This window comes from Cherax quadricarinatus, chromosome 18 (genome assembly GCF_038502225.1).
Source record: "Cherax quadricarinatus isolate ZL_2023a chromosome 18, ASM3850222v1, whole genome shotgun sequence".
Classification (NCBI taxonomy): Eukaryota; Metazoa; Arthropoda; class Malacostraca; order Decapoda; family Parastacidae; genus Cherax; species Cherax quadricarinatus.
This window is the reverse complement of record NC_091309.1, coordinates 42,136,645-42,151,901: the sequence shown is the minus strand read 5'-3', so window position 1 is coordinate 42,151,901 and position 15,257 is coordinate 42,136,645. Positions and strand designations below refer to the sequence as shown.

Below are 15,257 nucleotides of genomic sequence, written 5' to 3'. Positions count from 1 at the left end.
TAACGTTACAGTGAGATAAAGTAATGTTACATTGTTATTGAGAAAAAAATAATCCTTTAATTGTTAGACTGAACAATTGTATGCGTTTAAGGATCCCATCCAGTGGAAAAAAAAAATGCCATTATACTCTGAATAATATACGGTATGATGACACAAGACGTGAGAAGAACTATATGTTTGTAGTAATGTTAATAAGATGTTTACATCCATATTAAGATGGAGAAACACAAGATGGCCCAAAGAAATATTTCAGAAGTGAAGCCAAGGAAGAGTTTGTAGTAGAATGAAAATAAAGACTGAATTTACGTTATTTTTGTTATCAGTATTGTTGATGCTGCTGTTGTTAGTGTTGTTGATGTTGCTCTTATTATTATTATTATTATTATTATTATTATTATTATTATTATTATTATTAGTAGTAGTAGTAGTAGTAGTAGTAGTAGTAGTAGTAGTAGTAGTTGTAGTAGTATTAAAAAAACGGTAATAGCACTAAGGGAAGGAAAGGATGTGTATGGTATTAGAGTGAAGAAAAAGATATATATGATACTAGTGTGATGGGAAGACTGTACAGGGTAATAAAGTAAAGGGTGTATATGCTTCTAAAGTGAAGGGAAGGATAAGTAACGTGCAGGAGTAAAGGGAAGGATGTGTATGATACTAGTGTGAAGCATAGTATATGTATGGTACTAGAATGAATGGAAGGATATGTATGGTACTAGTGTGGAGGGTAGTATATGTATGATACCAGCTTGGAAGGTAAGTCTACCAATGCTGCTTCGCGAGTGTCCCACATCACTTCACAGCTTCGGCAAGCTTCCTTGTGACTGGCGGGTTGAACCAAGGTACTGGTATAATGATGGGGCCCCTTAGGATGCCACATACATGGTACTAGAGTGAAAGGAACATTGTACAACGTACCGGGGTGATGGGGAGGGTATAGTACATTATACGAGCGTGAAGGGAATGGCACACATTATATTATAGTGAAGGAAAGGTGTACATGAAACTAGAATGAGTCATAAACACACGAGTAACACCTGGATGTCATTCTTGTAGAAATGGTAATCTGCTCAGCAAGTTTTATCAGGCTGTTACAAAGGCATAAGGGCAAAAAGATGGAGATTTATATAGAAGAGCCAGAGGAGAGGTGTGGCCGTTGAAGACATTGTCACATGTGGGCGGGGAATATTAATGGACGTAGACCGAGTGAATAAGATGGGCCAGAAGTTGTAATGGAGTTACAGAAGATATGGAGAGAGAGAGAGATCAGTTACGACTAAGCTCAGTGGTGACCTGTGCTTACCCAGTGGTAACCTGTACTTAGCTCTGAGAAGAATTGTCTTGTGTGCTCTCTGTGAATCTGAACCAAGATGTCCTCTCTTGAGCAACTCTATCTAACTAAAAGAGGAGCTTAGGGTTACTAAGCTCGAGATACGGCGATTGACGGAGGAAAACAAGAGGATTCGTAGTAATCCTCCTGTTGTAAGTCCTCAGGTCAACAGGGGAACCTAGTCAGTGGCCGGGCAACATGGAACGAAGCTGAAGATCAAGAAGACTGTTGGAGTGACTGAAACAACGAAGAACCAGAAGACTACTGTGGAAACTTCCAGCCCATTTTCGGTGCTACCTGACGAATGTGGGTTGTCTACTGCGAAAGTCACAACGAGCACCAAGGAAGCATTTGCGGACGAGAGTAAGTCGACATCCATTGAAACCCCAATGAAGACCATCGAGAAAGTCACGACGAACTCCACCAATGAAGGTAAGAATATTGTTTTAGTTGGGGACAGTCAGGTTAAATTTACGGATAGGGCTTTTTGTGTTAGGGACAGAAAGAGGAGACAGAGGGTATGTTTTTCTGTGGCTGGGATGGGGGATATTGTTAGCCGTCTAGACAATATCAGGAAAAGTAATGTGAGCGGTTCTATGATCTGCCTCAGTGCGGGAGGCAACGATGTTGGTAGATGTAGGAGTGAAGATCTGATTAACAGGTATAGGACAGCAATAGAGATAGTTAGGAGGAAGGGTGGTAACCCTGTTATATATGTGGCATTTTGCCCAGGAGAGGAGTAGGAAATGAATGGTTGTCCAGAGCAATTGGTCTCAACTGCTGGCTGGACAAACACTGTAAGGAAAATTGAGTAACACTCATAGACAACTAGGACCTCTTCTATGGTAGAAATTACATGTATGCCAGGAATGGCGTTCACTTATCTAGGTTTGGGGTGGGAGAACTGGTCAATGCAGTGGAGGCAGCTGTAAGGTCTTTAGACTAGAAATAGATAGTGGTATTGTTTTTGTGGAAAACCAATGAATTCTCAGTGTAGCGATAGGGTGAGTTTTAGGGAAATCAGTAACAGGCAGAATGAGGCAGAGTTATTAGTGAATACTGGAAACCCAGTGGCACTAGATGACAGGGACAGTAACAGGTATAGAGGAGGAACAGAAATCAGCAGGAAGAGAAAAGAGAAGGGAGGTTTTCTAAAGATATTTTATACTAATACACGTAGTGCGAGAAATAAGATGGACGAATTGAGATTAGCTGCAAGTGCGGGTAACATTGATGATTTTGCCATAACTGAGATGTGGTTTAATATGAAAAACAGGGACATGACTGCTGAATGTCACATTCAGGATTTTAAATTGTTTCAAGTAGATAGAAGTGTCGGTAAGGGGGGTGGGGTGGCACTCTATGTCCGAGATCGTTTAAATTGTTGCATAAAAACAGGTATAATGTCTGAAATAACACATACAGAGTCTGCCTGGGTAGAATTTTCAGAGGGGTATGAGAAAATGATTTTAGGCGTGACAGGCCGTCCCCTAAACCTAGATAGGGACCAAGGGAAATCACTTTGGGAGGAAATTATTAAGGCCCCCAAGGCACGAAAACATAGTAATTCTAGGGGATTTTAATAGTTCAGGATTGTTTTTTGAAGCAATTTGTGACAGAACCTACAAGGGGAAATAACCTGCTTGACTTGGTTCTGGCAAACAAGGAAACCCTTGTTAATAATTTAGAAATTACAGAGGAACTCGGCACAGGCGACTTTTAGCATTGAATGGAAATATGATAGTAGGAACAACTCGGTAATTGTCCTTGATTTTCTCTTAGCAGATTACAATGGGCTTAGAGAACACTTATCATCTGTTGACTGCGGTAACGAAGAGAGCTATCAATACAACAGCTTTCTAAACACTATACATGCTGCACAAAGAACGTTTATCCCGTATAAAGAAATTAGATCGAATAGAAATGATCCAAAATGGATGAGCAATAGGTTCAAATGCCTTTTAGGACAAAAAAGAATTAATAGGCGCATCAAAAGAGGTGAGGGTTATCTTGTGAATTAATATATTGACATTAAGAGGAACGTTAAAAAGGGAATAAGAAAAGCTAAACGGAACTACGAAATGAAAATTGCTAGGGATTCGAAAACTAAACCAAAAGTTTTTTTTCAGATTTATAGAACAAAAGTTAGAAATAAGATAGGGCCCCTTAGAAATGTGCTCAATTTTTAATAATTACTTTCTCTCGGTTTTCACACAGGAAGACACTAACAATATCCCAGTAATTAATTTTTATAGTAGGCCTAGGCCTGAAGAAGATAAATTATGCAATATCACAGTCACTAGCTAAATGATTATGAAACAAATAGACCGACTGAAACAAAATAAATCGCCGGGTCCTGATGGAAGATTGCTAATGTTATTCCTATTTTTAAAGTAGGGGACAAGTCGTTACTGTCAATTGTAGGCAAATTACTAGAGTCAATTAAGATGCCCTCTGGATAAGCATAATTTGTTTAATGATACTCAGCATGGATTCACGAGGGGCCATTCCTAACTAACTAATTAACCTTCTTCAGTAAGGCTTTTGAGACTGTTGATTACGATAAAGAATTCCATATTGTTTATTTAGATTTTAGTAAGGCTTTTGATAGAGTACCGCACCAGAGATTGTTAAAAAAAGTAGCAGCTCATGGCACTGGGGGAAGAGTGCTGTCATGGATCGAGTCATGGCTCACCAACAGGAAGCAGAGAGTGTGCTTAAATGGGGTTAAATCCGAGAGGGAAACAGTAACAAGTGGCATTCCACAGGTCTTGGGCCCGTTGTTGTTTATAATATATATCAATGACCTTGATGAGGCAATTACAAGTGATATGTGCAAATTCGCCGATGACACAAAGATAGGTAGGATAATTGATTCAAACGTATATGTCACGGAACTTCAGGAGGATTAGACAAACTCAGTTCGTGGTCAGAAAAGTGGTGGATGCAGTTCAGTGTAGATAAATGCAAGGTTCTGAAGCTAGGGGATGTCCATAACACTAGCACATATAACTTAAATAACGTAGAACTTAGCCATACAGATTGCGAAAAGGACTTGGGGGTTATGGTAAGCAGTAACCTTAAACCAAGACAGCAATGCCTAAGCGTATGTAATAAGCCAAACAGATTACTGGGATTTTTATCAAGAAGTGTAAGCAACAGAAGTCCAGAGGCTATACTACAGCTTCATACATTATTAGTAAGGCCTCACCTAGATTATGCAGCTCAGTTCTGGTCTCCATATTACAGAATGGATATAAATTCGTTAGAAAACATTCAGCGTAGAATGACTAAATTAATACACAGCATTAGAAATCTTTCTTCATAAGGAAGATTTCTAATGCTGTGTATTAATTTAGACTCTTAAATTACATTTCCTTGTTAGACGAAGAATGAGGGGAGACATGATCGAAGTGTATAAGTGTACTTAGCTCGCAGTGATGACGTGTACTCAGCTCTGTGAAGACCCGTTTCCGCGCTCTCTACGAATTGAAGCAAGATGCCCTTCATTGAGCAACTTTACCAACAGCTTAAGGAAGAATTGAGGATGGCGAAAATGGAGATTCGGCGACTGACCGAGGAAAACAAGAAGATTCGTAGTAGTCCTCCTGTTTTGAGTACTCAGGTCAAGAAAGGATACTGATCAGTGGCTGGACAGCAGGGAACGAAGTTGACGATCAAGAAGACGAGTGGAAAGGTAGAAACGATGAAGAAGAAAGAGACTGCCGTGGAAACTGTTGTGGAAACATCTAATACATTCTCAGTGCTACCCGACGAATGTGAGTCGACTACTGGGAACATCACGACGAACGACACCAAGGAAGGTAAGAATATTGTTGTTGTTGGGGATAGCCAAGTTAGGTATATGGATAGGGCGTTCTGCTTGAAGGACAGGAGTAAGAGACAGAGAGTTTGCTTTCCTGGGGCTGGGATGGAGGATATTGTTAGCCGTCTGGATGACATCATGAGAGGTAATGGGAGCAATCCTATTATCTGTCTCAGTGCTGGATGCAACGATGTTGGCAGACGTAGGAGTGAAGACCTGATTAGCAGGTATAGGTCAGCAATAGAAATAATTAGGAGGAAGGGTGGGAACCCTGTCATATGTGGTATTTTGCCAAGGAGAGGAGTTGGAAATGAATGGTTGTCCAGGGCAATTGGTGTCAATTGCTGGCTGGACAAATACTGTAAGGAAAATGCGGTAACATTCATTGACAACTGGGACCTCTTCTATGGCAGAAATGACATGTATGCCAGGGATGGGGATCACTTATCTAGGTCTGGAGTGGGGGCACTGGCAACTGCAGTGGAGGGAGCTGTTAGGACTTTAAACTAGGAATAGTTAGTGGTATGGGTTTTTGCAGGAAAACAGTGAAGTCCAAGTGTAGTAATATTATGAGTTCTAGGGGAACTAGTAATAAGCAGAACGAGGTAGATATTGAAAAGCCAGTGACATTGGGTGATAAGGACAGTAATAGGTTCAGTAGAAAAACAGAAATGAGCAGGAAGGGTAAAGAGAATGGAGAGTCTTTCAATGTTTATTATGCTAATAGCCGTAGTGCTAGGAATAAGATGGACGAGTTGAGATTAGTTGCTAGTGCAGGTAACATTGATGTATTTGCCTTAACTGAGATGTGATTTAATTCAAAAAGTCGAGACATGCCTGTGGAATGTCACATTCAGGGTTTTAAATTGTTCCAAGTAGATAGAAGTATCGGGAAGGGGGGTGGGGTGGCATTGTATGTCCGAGATCGCTTGAACTGTTGCATAAAAACGGGTATTAAGTCTGAAGTAACACATACAGAGTCTGTTTGGATAGAATTTTCAGAGGGGCATGAAAAACTGATTTTAGGAGTGACATACCGTCCCCCAAACTTAGATAGGGACCAAGGGAGACTACTATGGGAGGAAATTGTTAGGGCCACAAGGCATGATAATGTAGTAATTCTAGGAGACTTTAACTTTAGTCATATTGATTGGAATTTCTTGATTGGGAATTTAGAATCATACGACTTCTTAGAAGTAGTTCAGGATTGTTTTTTGAAGCAGTTTGTGACAGAACCTACAAGAGGAAATAACCTGCTTGACTTAGTTCTGGCAAACAATGAATCCCTTGTTAATAATTTAGAAATTTCATAGGAACTGGGTGCTAGCGACCACAAATCAATTACATTTAGCATTGAATGGAAGTACGATAGTAGCGATAACTCAGTAACAGGCCCAGATTTTCGCTTAGCAGATTACGATGGGCTTAGAGAACACTTATCATCTGATGACTGGGGTAACGAAGAGAGCTATCAATATGACAGTTTTCTGAACACTATACATGCTGCTCAAAGAACGTTTATCCCATATAAAGAAATTAGATCAAATAGAAATGACTCAAAATGGATGAATAATAGGCTGAAATATCTACTAGGGCATAAGAAAGGAATTTATAGGCGCATCAAAAGAGGTGAGGGTCATCTTATGAATCAGTATATTGACATTAAGAGGGACATTAAAAAGGGGATAAGAAAAGCTAAAAGGGACTATGAAATTAAAGTTGCTAGGGATTCTAAAACTAACCCAAAAAGTTTTTTCCAGGTCTATAGAACAAAAGTTAGAGATAAGATAGGTCCCCTTAAAAATAACTATGGGCATCTTACTGACAAAGAGAATGAAATGTGCTCGATTTTAAATAATTATTTTCTCTCAGTTTTTACACATGAAGACACTAACAATATTCCAGTAATTAATTTTTATAGTGGGCTAGAAGAAGATAAATTAAGTAACATCACAGTCGCTAGTGAAATGGTTGTGAAACAGATAGACAGACTGAAGCAAAATAAGTCACCGGGTCCTGATGAGGTTTTTTCAAGGGTTCTTAAGGAATGCAAAATGGAACTCTGTGAACCATTAACTAATATTTTTAATTTATCTCTTCAAACAGGTGTAGTGTCTGATATGTGGAAGATGGCTAATGTAATTCCTATTTTTAAAACAGGGGACAAGTCGTTACCGTCAAATTACCGCCCAATAAGCCTGACCTCAATTGTAGGCAAATTATTAGAGTCAATTATAGCTGAGATTATAAGAAGCCATCTCGATAAGCATAGCTTGATTAATGTTACTCAGCATGGATTCACAAGAGGCCGGTCTTGTCTAACTAATTTATTAACTTCAGTAAAGCTTTTGAGGCTGTTGACCACGATAAAGAATTTGATATTATTTACTTAGATTTTAGTAAGGCTTTTGATAGAGTTCCCCACCACAGACTGTTAAAGAAAGTGGCAGCTCATGGCATTGGGGAAAAATGCTCTCGTGGATCGAGTCATGGCTCACAGACAGGAAGCAGAGTGTCCATAAATGGGGTTAAATCCGAGTGAGGATCTGTAACAAGTGGCGTTCCACAGGGATCAGTCTTGGGCCCGTTGTTGTTTATAATATATATCAATGATCTTGATGAGGGAATTACTAGTGATATGAGCAAATTCGCCGATGACACAAAGATAGGTAGGATAATTGATTCAAACATAGATGTTATGGAACTTCAGGAGGATTTAAACAAACTCTATTCTTGGTCAGAAAAGTGGCAGATGCAGTTCAATGTAGATAAATGCAAGGTTCTGAAGCTCGGGAGTGCCCATAACCCTAGTACTTATAAGTTAAATGATGTAGAACTTAGCCATACAGATTGCGAAAAGGACTTGGGGGTTATGGTGAGCAGCAACCTTAAACCATCAAAATGGTATACAATACTGACAGGTTGGTTGGTAAGACACATAGGCAACAGTTAGGCAACTTTATTCCGAAACGTTTCGCCTACACAGTAGGCTTCTTCAGTCGAATACAGAAAGTAGGCAGGAACAGTAAAGATGTGAAGACGATGTAATCAGTCCATCACCCTTGAAGTCGTAGAATTTTGAGGTTGTCAGTCCCTCAGCCTGGAGAAGTTCAGTTCCATAGTCAGGAACTATATGAAGATCAAGCGACAGTGCGGAGACTTAAATACTGTCGGAAGGAGAGGTGCAGAGTAGTAGTAGTAGTGAGAATGTAGCCACTGATAGGTCAGGTCCCTCTCAGATCCAACAGTTCTCACTTGAAAGGGTTGTCCAAATTGTTTTCTGTACCAAGAGGCCATGTGTTGCAGTGTCTGACAAGATGAACATCAAAATGGTTTACAATACCGACAGGTTGGTTATGAAAACCGACAAGTTGAAGAATTGAGACACTTATGCAACACATGGGAATCTTTATTGAAGAAACGTTTCGCCACACAGTGACTTCATCAGTCCAGTACAAAGTAGAAGTGGGTAAGGAGAGTAGAAGTTTGAGGTAATCAGTCCCTCAACCTGGAATCGATGTGTTCAGTCCATCACTCTTGTAGGAAGTGCAGCATAGGGCCAGAGAGGTGGCTTATATACTGCGGTGAGATGAGTTGAAGCAAGAGGAGGCGGGATCACAGTGGGACCTGCCACTAGTGTAAGTAGGTCGTCGTCCAAAGGTTGGGCAAGCGTGGAAGTCTTTGTACCAAGACCCCATGATGTTGCAGTGTCTGACAGATGTGATGAATGGTTATGAAAACCGACAAGTTGAAGAATTGAGACACTTATGCAACACATTGGAATCTTTATTGAAGAAACGTTTCGCCACACAGTGGCTTCATCAGTCCGATACAAAGTAGAAGTGGGGAAGGAGAGTAGAAGTTTGAGGTAATCAGTCCCTCAACCTGGAATCGATGTGTTCAGTCCATCACTCTTGTAGGAAGTGCAGCATAGGGCCAGAGAGGTGGCTTATATACTGCGGTAAGATGAGTTGAAGCAGGAGGAGGCGGGATCACCATTCATCACATCTGTCAGACACTGCAACATCATGGGGTCTTGGTACAAAGACTTTCACGCTTGCCCAACCTTTGGACGACGACCTACTTACACTAGTGGCAGGTCCCACTGTGATCCCGCCTCCTCCTGCTTCAACTCATCTCACCGCAGTATATAAGCCACCTCTCTGGCCCTATGCTGCACTTCCTACAAGAGTGATGGACTGAACACATCGATTCCAGGTTGAGGGACTGATTACCTCAAACTTCTACTCTACTTACCCACTTCTACTTTGTATTGGACTGATGAAGCCACTGTGTGGCGAAACGTTTCTTCAATAAAGATTCCCATGTGTTGCATAAGTGTCTCAATTCTTCAACCGACAGGTTGGTTGGTAAGACACATAGGCAACAGTTAGGCAACTTTATTCCGAAACGTTTCGCCTACACAGTAGGCTTCTTCAGTCGAATACAGAAAGTAGACAGGAACAGTAGAGATGTGAAGACGATGTAATCAGTCCATCACCCTTGAAGTCGTAGAATTTTGAGGTTGTCAGTCCCTCAGCCTGGAGAAGTTCAGTTCCATAGTCAGGAACTATCTGAAGATCAAGCGACAGTGCGGAGACTTAAAAACTGTCGGAAGGAGAGGTGCAGAGTAGTAGTAGTAGTGAGAATGTAGCCACTGATAGGTCAGGTCCCTCTCAGATCCAACAGTTCTCACTTGAAAGGGTTGTCCTAACTGTTGCCTATGTGTCTTACCAACCAACCTGTCTGTATTGTATACCATTTTGATGTTCATCTTGTCAGACACTGCAACATATGGCCTCTTGGTACAGAAAACACCTTGGACAACCCTTTCAAGTGAGAACTGTTGGACCTGAGAGGGACCTGACCTATCAGTGGCTACATTCTCACTACTACTACTACTCTGCACCTCTCCTTCCGACAGTATTTAAGTCTCCGCACTGTCGCTTGATCTTCAGATAGTTCCTGACTATGGAACTGAACTTCTCCAGGCTGAGGGACTGACAACCTCAAAATTCTACGACTTCAAGGGTGATGGACTGATTACATCGTCTTCACATCTCTACTGTTCCTGCCTACTTTCTGTATTCGACTGAAGAAGCCTACTGTGTAGGCGAAACGTTTCGGAATAAAGGTGCCTAACTGTTGCCTATGTGTCTTACCAACCAACCTGTCGGTATTGTATACCATTTTGATGCTCATCTTGTCAGACACTGCAACACATGGCCTCTTGGTACAGAAAACACCTTGGACAACCCTTTCAAGTGAGAACTGTTGGATCTGAGAGGGACCTGACCTATCAATGGCTACATTCTCACTACTACTACTACTCTGCACCTCTCCTTCCGACAGTATTTAAGTCTCCGCACTGTCGCTTGATCTTCAGATAGTTCCTGACTATGGAACTGAACTTCTCCAGGCTGAGGGACTGACAACCTCAAAATTCTACGACTTCAAGGGTGATGGACTGATTGCATCGTCTTCATCTCTACTGTTCCTGCCTACTTTCTGTATTCGACTGAAGAAGCTTACTGTGTAGGCGAAACGTTTCGGAATAAAGTTGCCTAACTGTTGCCTAAGTGTCTTACCAACCAACCTTAAACCAAGACAGCAATGCCTAAGCGTACGTAATAAGGCAAATAGATTACTGGGATTTATATCAAGAAGTGTAAGCAACAGAAGTCCAGAGGTCATACTGCAGCTTTATACATCATTAGTAAGGCCTCACCTAGATTATGCAGTTCAATTCTGGTCTCCATATTACAGAATGGACATAAATTCGTTAGAAAACATTCAGCGTAGGATGACTAAATTAATACATAGCATTAGAAATCTTCCTTATGAAGAAAGATTGAAGACTCTTAAGTTACATTCACTTGTTAGACGAAGAATGAGGGGAGACCTGATCGAAGTGTATAAGTGGAAGATAGGTATTAATAAAGGGGATATTAATAAGGTCTTGAGGATATCTCTCGAAGAGAGAACCCGCAGTAATGGATTTAAATTAGATAAGTTTAGATTTAGAAAGGACATAGGAAAGTATTGGTTTGGAAATAGGGTAATTGATGAGTGGAACAGTCTACCTAGTTGGGTTATTGAGGCTAGGACTTCGGGTAGTTTCAAATTTAGGTTGGATAAGTACATGAGTGGGAGGGGTTGGATTTGAGTGGGACTTTCACATCAGAGCTTATTTCTTGGGTAGCATTGAAAATTGGGTTGTGCAAATGTTTTGTTAGTGGGATGAATTGAAAAGGATCTGCCTAGTATGGGCCAACAGGCTTCCTGCAGTGTTCTTATGTTCTTATGTTTTTAAGTGGAAGATGGGTATTAATAAAGGGGACGTTAATAAGGTCTTGAGGATGTCTCTCCAAGAGAGAACCCGCAGTAATGGATTTAAATTAGACAAGTTTAGATTTAGAAAGGATATAGGAAAGTAATGGTTTGGAAATAGGGTGGTTGATGAGTGGAACCGTCTGCCTAGTAGGGTGACTGAAGCAAAAACCTTGGGTCGTTTCAAATTTAGGTTGGATAAATACATGAGTGAGAGGTTTTGGATTTGAGTGGGACTTGCATATGAGCGGATAGAGTTTTCAGAGCTAGTTTCTTAGGTGGCATTGAAAATTGGGTAGGGCTTACCAGTGTTAGAATAATTCTCCAACATGATTGTATAAGACTAACAAAGGAAGTTGCGCAGCGAAAGTGAGGAGTGAGTACGGTACTAGAGTGAAGGGAAGAGTGCACATGGTGCTAGAGTGAAGGGAAGGGAGCACATGGTGCTAGAATGAAGGGAAGGGTGCACATGGTGCTAGAGTGAAGGGAAGGGTGCACATGTTGCTAGAGTGAAGGGAAGGGTGCACATGATGCTAGAGTGAAGGGAAGGGTGCACATGATGCTAGAGTGAATGGAAGGGTGCACATGGTGCTAAAGTGAAGGGAAGGGTGCACTTGGTGCTAGAGTGAAGGGAAGGGTGCATATGGTGCTAGAGTAAAGGGAAAGGTGCACATGGTGCTAGAGTGAAGGGAAGGGTGCACATGGTGCTAGAGTGAAGGGAAGAGTGCACATGGTGCTAGACTGAAGGGAAGGGTGCACATGGTGCTAGAGTGAAGGGAACGGTGCACATGGTGCTAGAGTGAAGGGAAGGGTGCACATGATGCTAGAGTGAAGGGAAGGGTGCACATGGTGCTAGAGTGAATGGAAGGGTGCACATAGTGCTAGAGTGAAGGGAAGGGTGCATATGGTACTAGAGTGAAGGGAAGGGTGCACATAGTGCTAGAATGAAGGGAAGGGTGCACATAGTGCTAGAGTGAAAGGAAGGGTGCACATGGTACTAGAGTGAAGGGAAGGGTGCACATGATGCTAGAGTGAAGGGAAGGGTGCACATGGAGCTAAAGTGAAGGGAAGGGTGCACATGGTGCTAGAGTGAAGGGAAGGGTGCACATAGTGCTAGAGTGAAGGGAAGGGTGCACATGGTGCTAGAGTGAAGGGAAGGGTAAACATAGTGCTAGAGTGAAGGGAAGGGTGCACATGATGCTAGAGTGAGGGGAAGGGTAAACATAGTGCTAGAGTGAAGGGAAGGGCGCACATGGTGCTAGAGGGAAGGGAAGGGTGCACATAGCGCTAGAGTGAAGGGAAGGGTGCACATAGTACTAAAGTAAAGGGAAGGGTGCACATAATCTAGAGTGAAGGGAAGGCTGCAAATTGTACTATGCCCACTGGAAGAGTGTGAACGGAGTTAGAGCGAGAGTAATGGTATGCATATTATTAGAGAGATGGGAAGATTGTACATGGTAACAGAGTGAGGGAAAAAGTTTGCATTGCAAAATATATAGAGAGAGGACGAGTGATCATGGTGCTGTAGTGAATAATCTGCATGGTACAAGAGTCTGCATGGTACAAGAGCCTTCATGGTACAAGAGTCTGCATGGTACAAGTGTCTGCATGGTACAAGAGCCTGCATGGTACAAGTGTCTGCATAGTACAAGAGTCTGCATGGTACATGAGTCTGCATGGTGCAAGAGTCTACATGGTAGAAGACTCTGCATGGTACAAGACTCTGCATGGTACAAAAGTCTGTATGGTACAAGAGTCTGCAAGTTACAAGAGTCTGCATGGTATAAGACTCTGCATGGTACAAGAGTTTGCATGGTACAAGAGTCTGCATGGTACAAGAGTCTGCATGGTACAAGAGTCTGCATGGTACAAGGGTCTCCATGGTACAAGAGTCTGCATGGTACAAGAGTCTCCATGGTTCTATAATCTGCATAGTACAAGAGTCTCCATGTTACAAGAGTCTGGATGGTACAAGAATCTGCATGGTGCAAGAGTTTGCATGGTACAAGAATCTCCATGGTACAAGAGTCTGCATGATACAGGAGTCTGCATGGTACAAGAGTCTGCATGGTACAAGACTCTGCATGGTACAAGAGTTTCCATGGTACAAGACCCTGCATGGTAAAAGAGTCTGCATGGTACAAGAGTCTCCATGATACAAGTGTCTGCATGGTACAAGAGTCTCCATGGCACAAGAGTCTCCATGGTACAAGTCTGCATGGTACAAGATTCTGCATGCTACTAGAGTCGGCATGGTACAAGACTCTGCATGGTACAAGAGTCTGCATAGTACAAGAGTCTGCATGGTACAAGAGTCTGCATGGTACAAGAGTCTGCATGGTACAAGAGTCTGCATGATACGAGAGTCTGCATGGTACAAGAGTCTGCATGGTACAAGTGTCTGCATGGTATAAGAGTCTGCATGGTACAAGAGTCTGCATGGTACAAGAGTCTGCATGGTACAAGAGTCTCCATGGTACAAGTGTCTACATGGTACAAGAGTCTGCATGGTACAAGAGTCTCCATGGTGCAAGAGTCTGCATGGTACAAGAATCTGCATGGTGCTAGAGTCTGCATGGTACAAGAGTCTGCATGGTACAAGAGTCTGCATGGTACAAGAGCCTGCATGGTACAAGAATCTGTATGGTACAAGAGTCTGCATAGTACAAGAGTCTGCATGGTACAAGAGTCTGCATGGTACAAGAGCCTGCATGGTACAAGAATCTGTATGGTACAAGAGTCTGTATGGTACAAGAGTCTGCATGGTACAAGAGTCTGCACAGTACAAGAGTCTGCATGGTACAAGAGTCTGCATGGTGCAAGAGCCTGCATGGTACAAGAATCTGTATGGTACAAGAGTCTGCATGGTACAAGAGTCTGCATGGTACAAGAGTCTGCATGGTACAAGAGCCTGCAAGGTACAAGAATCTGTATGGTACAAGAGTCTGCATGGTACAAGAGTCTGCATGGTACAAGAGTCTGCATGGTACAAGAGCCTGCAAGGTACAAGAATCTGTATGGTACAAGAGTCTGCATGGTCCAAGAGTCTCCATGGTTCAAGAGTCTGCATGGTACAAGAGTCTGCATGGTTCAAGAGTCTGCATGGTACAAGAGTCTCCATGGTACAAGTGTTTGCATGGTACAAGAGTTTGCATGGTACAAGGGTCTCCATGGTACAAGAGTCTGCATGGTACAAGAGTCTCCATGGTACAAGAGTCTGGATGGTACAAGAGTCTCCATGGTACAAGAGTATGCATGGTACAAGAGTCTGCATGGTACAAGGGTCTCCATGGTACAAGAGTCTGCATGGTTCAAGAGTCTGCATGGTACAAGAGTCTGCATGGTTCAAGAGTCTGCATGGTACAAGAGTCTCCATGGTACAAGTGTTTGCATGGTACAAGAGTTTGCATGGTACAAGGGTCTCCATGGTACAAGAGTCTGCATGGTACAAGAGTCTCCATGGTACAAGAGTCTGCATGGTACAAGAGTCTCCATGGTACAAGAGTCTGCATGGTACAAGAGTCTGCATGGTACAAGGGTCTCCATGGTACAAGAGTCTGCATGGTACAAGAGTCTCCATGGTTCTATAATCTGCATGGCACAAGAGTCTCCATGGTACAAGTCTGCATGGTACAAGATTCTGCATGCTACTAGAGTCGGCATGGTACAAGACTCTGCATGGTACAAGAGTCTGCATAGTACAAGAGTCTGCATGGTACAAGAGTCTGCATGGTACAAGAGTCTGCATGGTACAAGAGTCTGCATGATACG

At 42.2% G+C, this 15,257-nt stretch overlaps 1 protein-coding gene across 1 annotated transcript in view; it reads right to left on the bottom strand.

Annotated features, from left to right (window-relative positions):
* The window catches only part of LOC128689512 (uncharacterized), a 316,845-nt gene that overhangs the window by 210,823 nt on the left and 90,765 nt on the right, over nt 1-15,257 (bottom strand). The window lies entirely within an intron of this gene.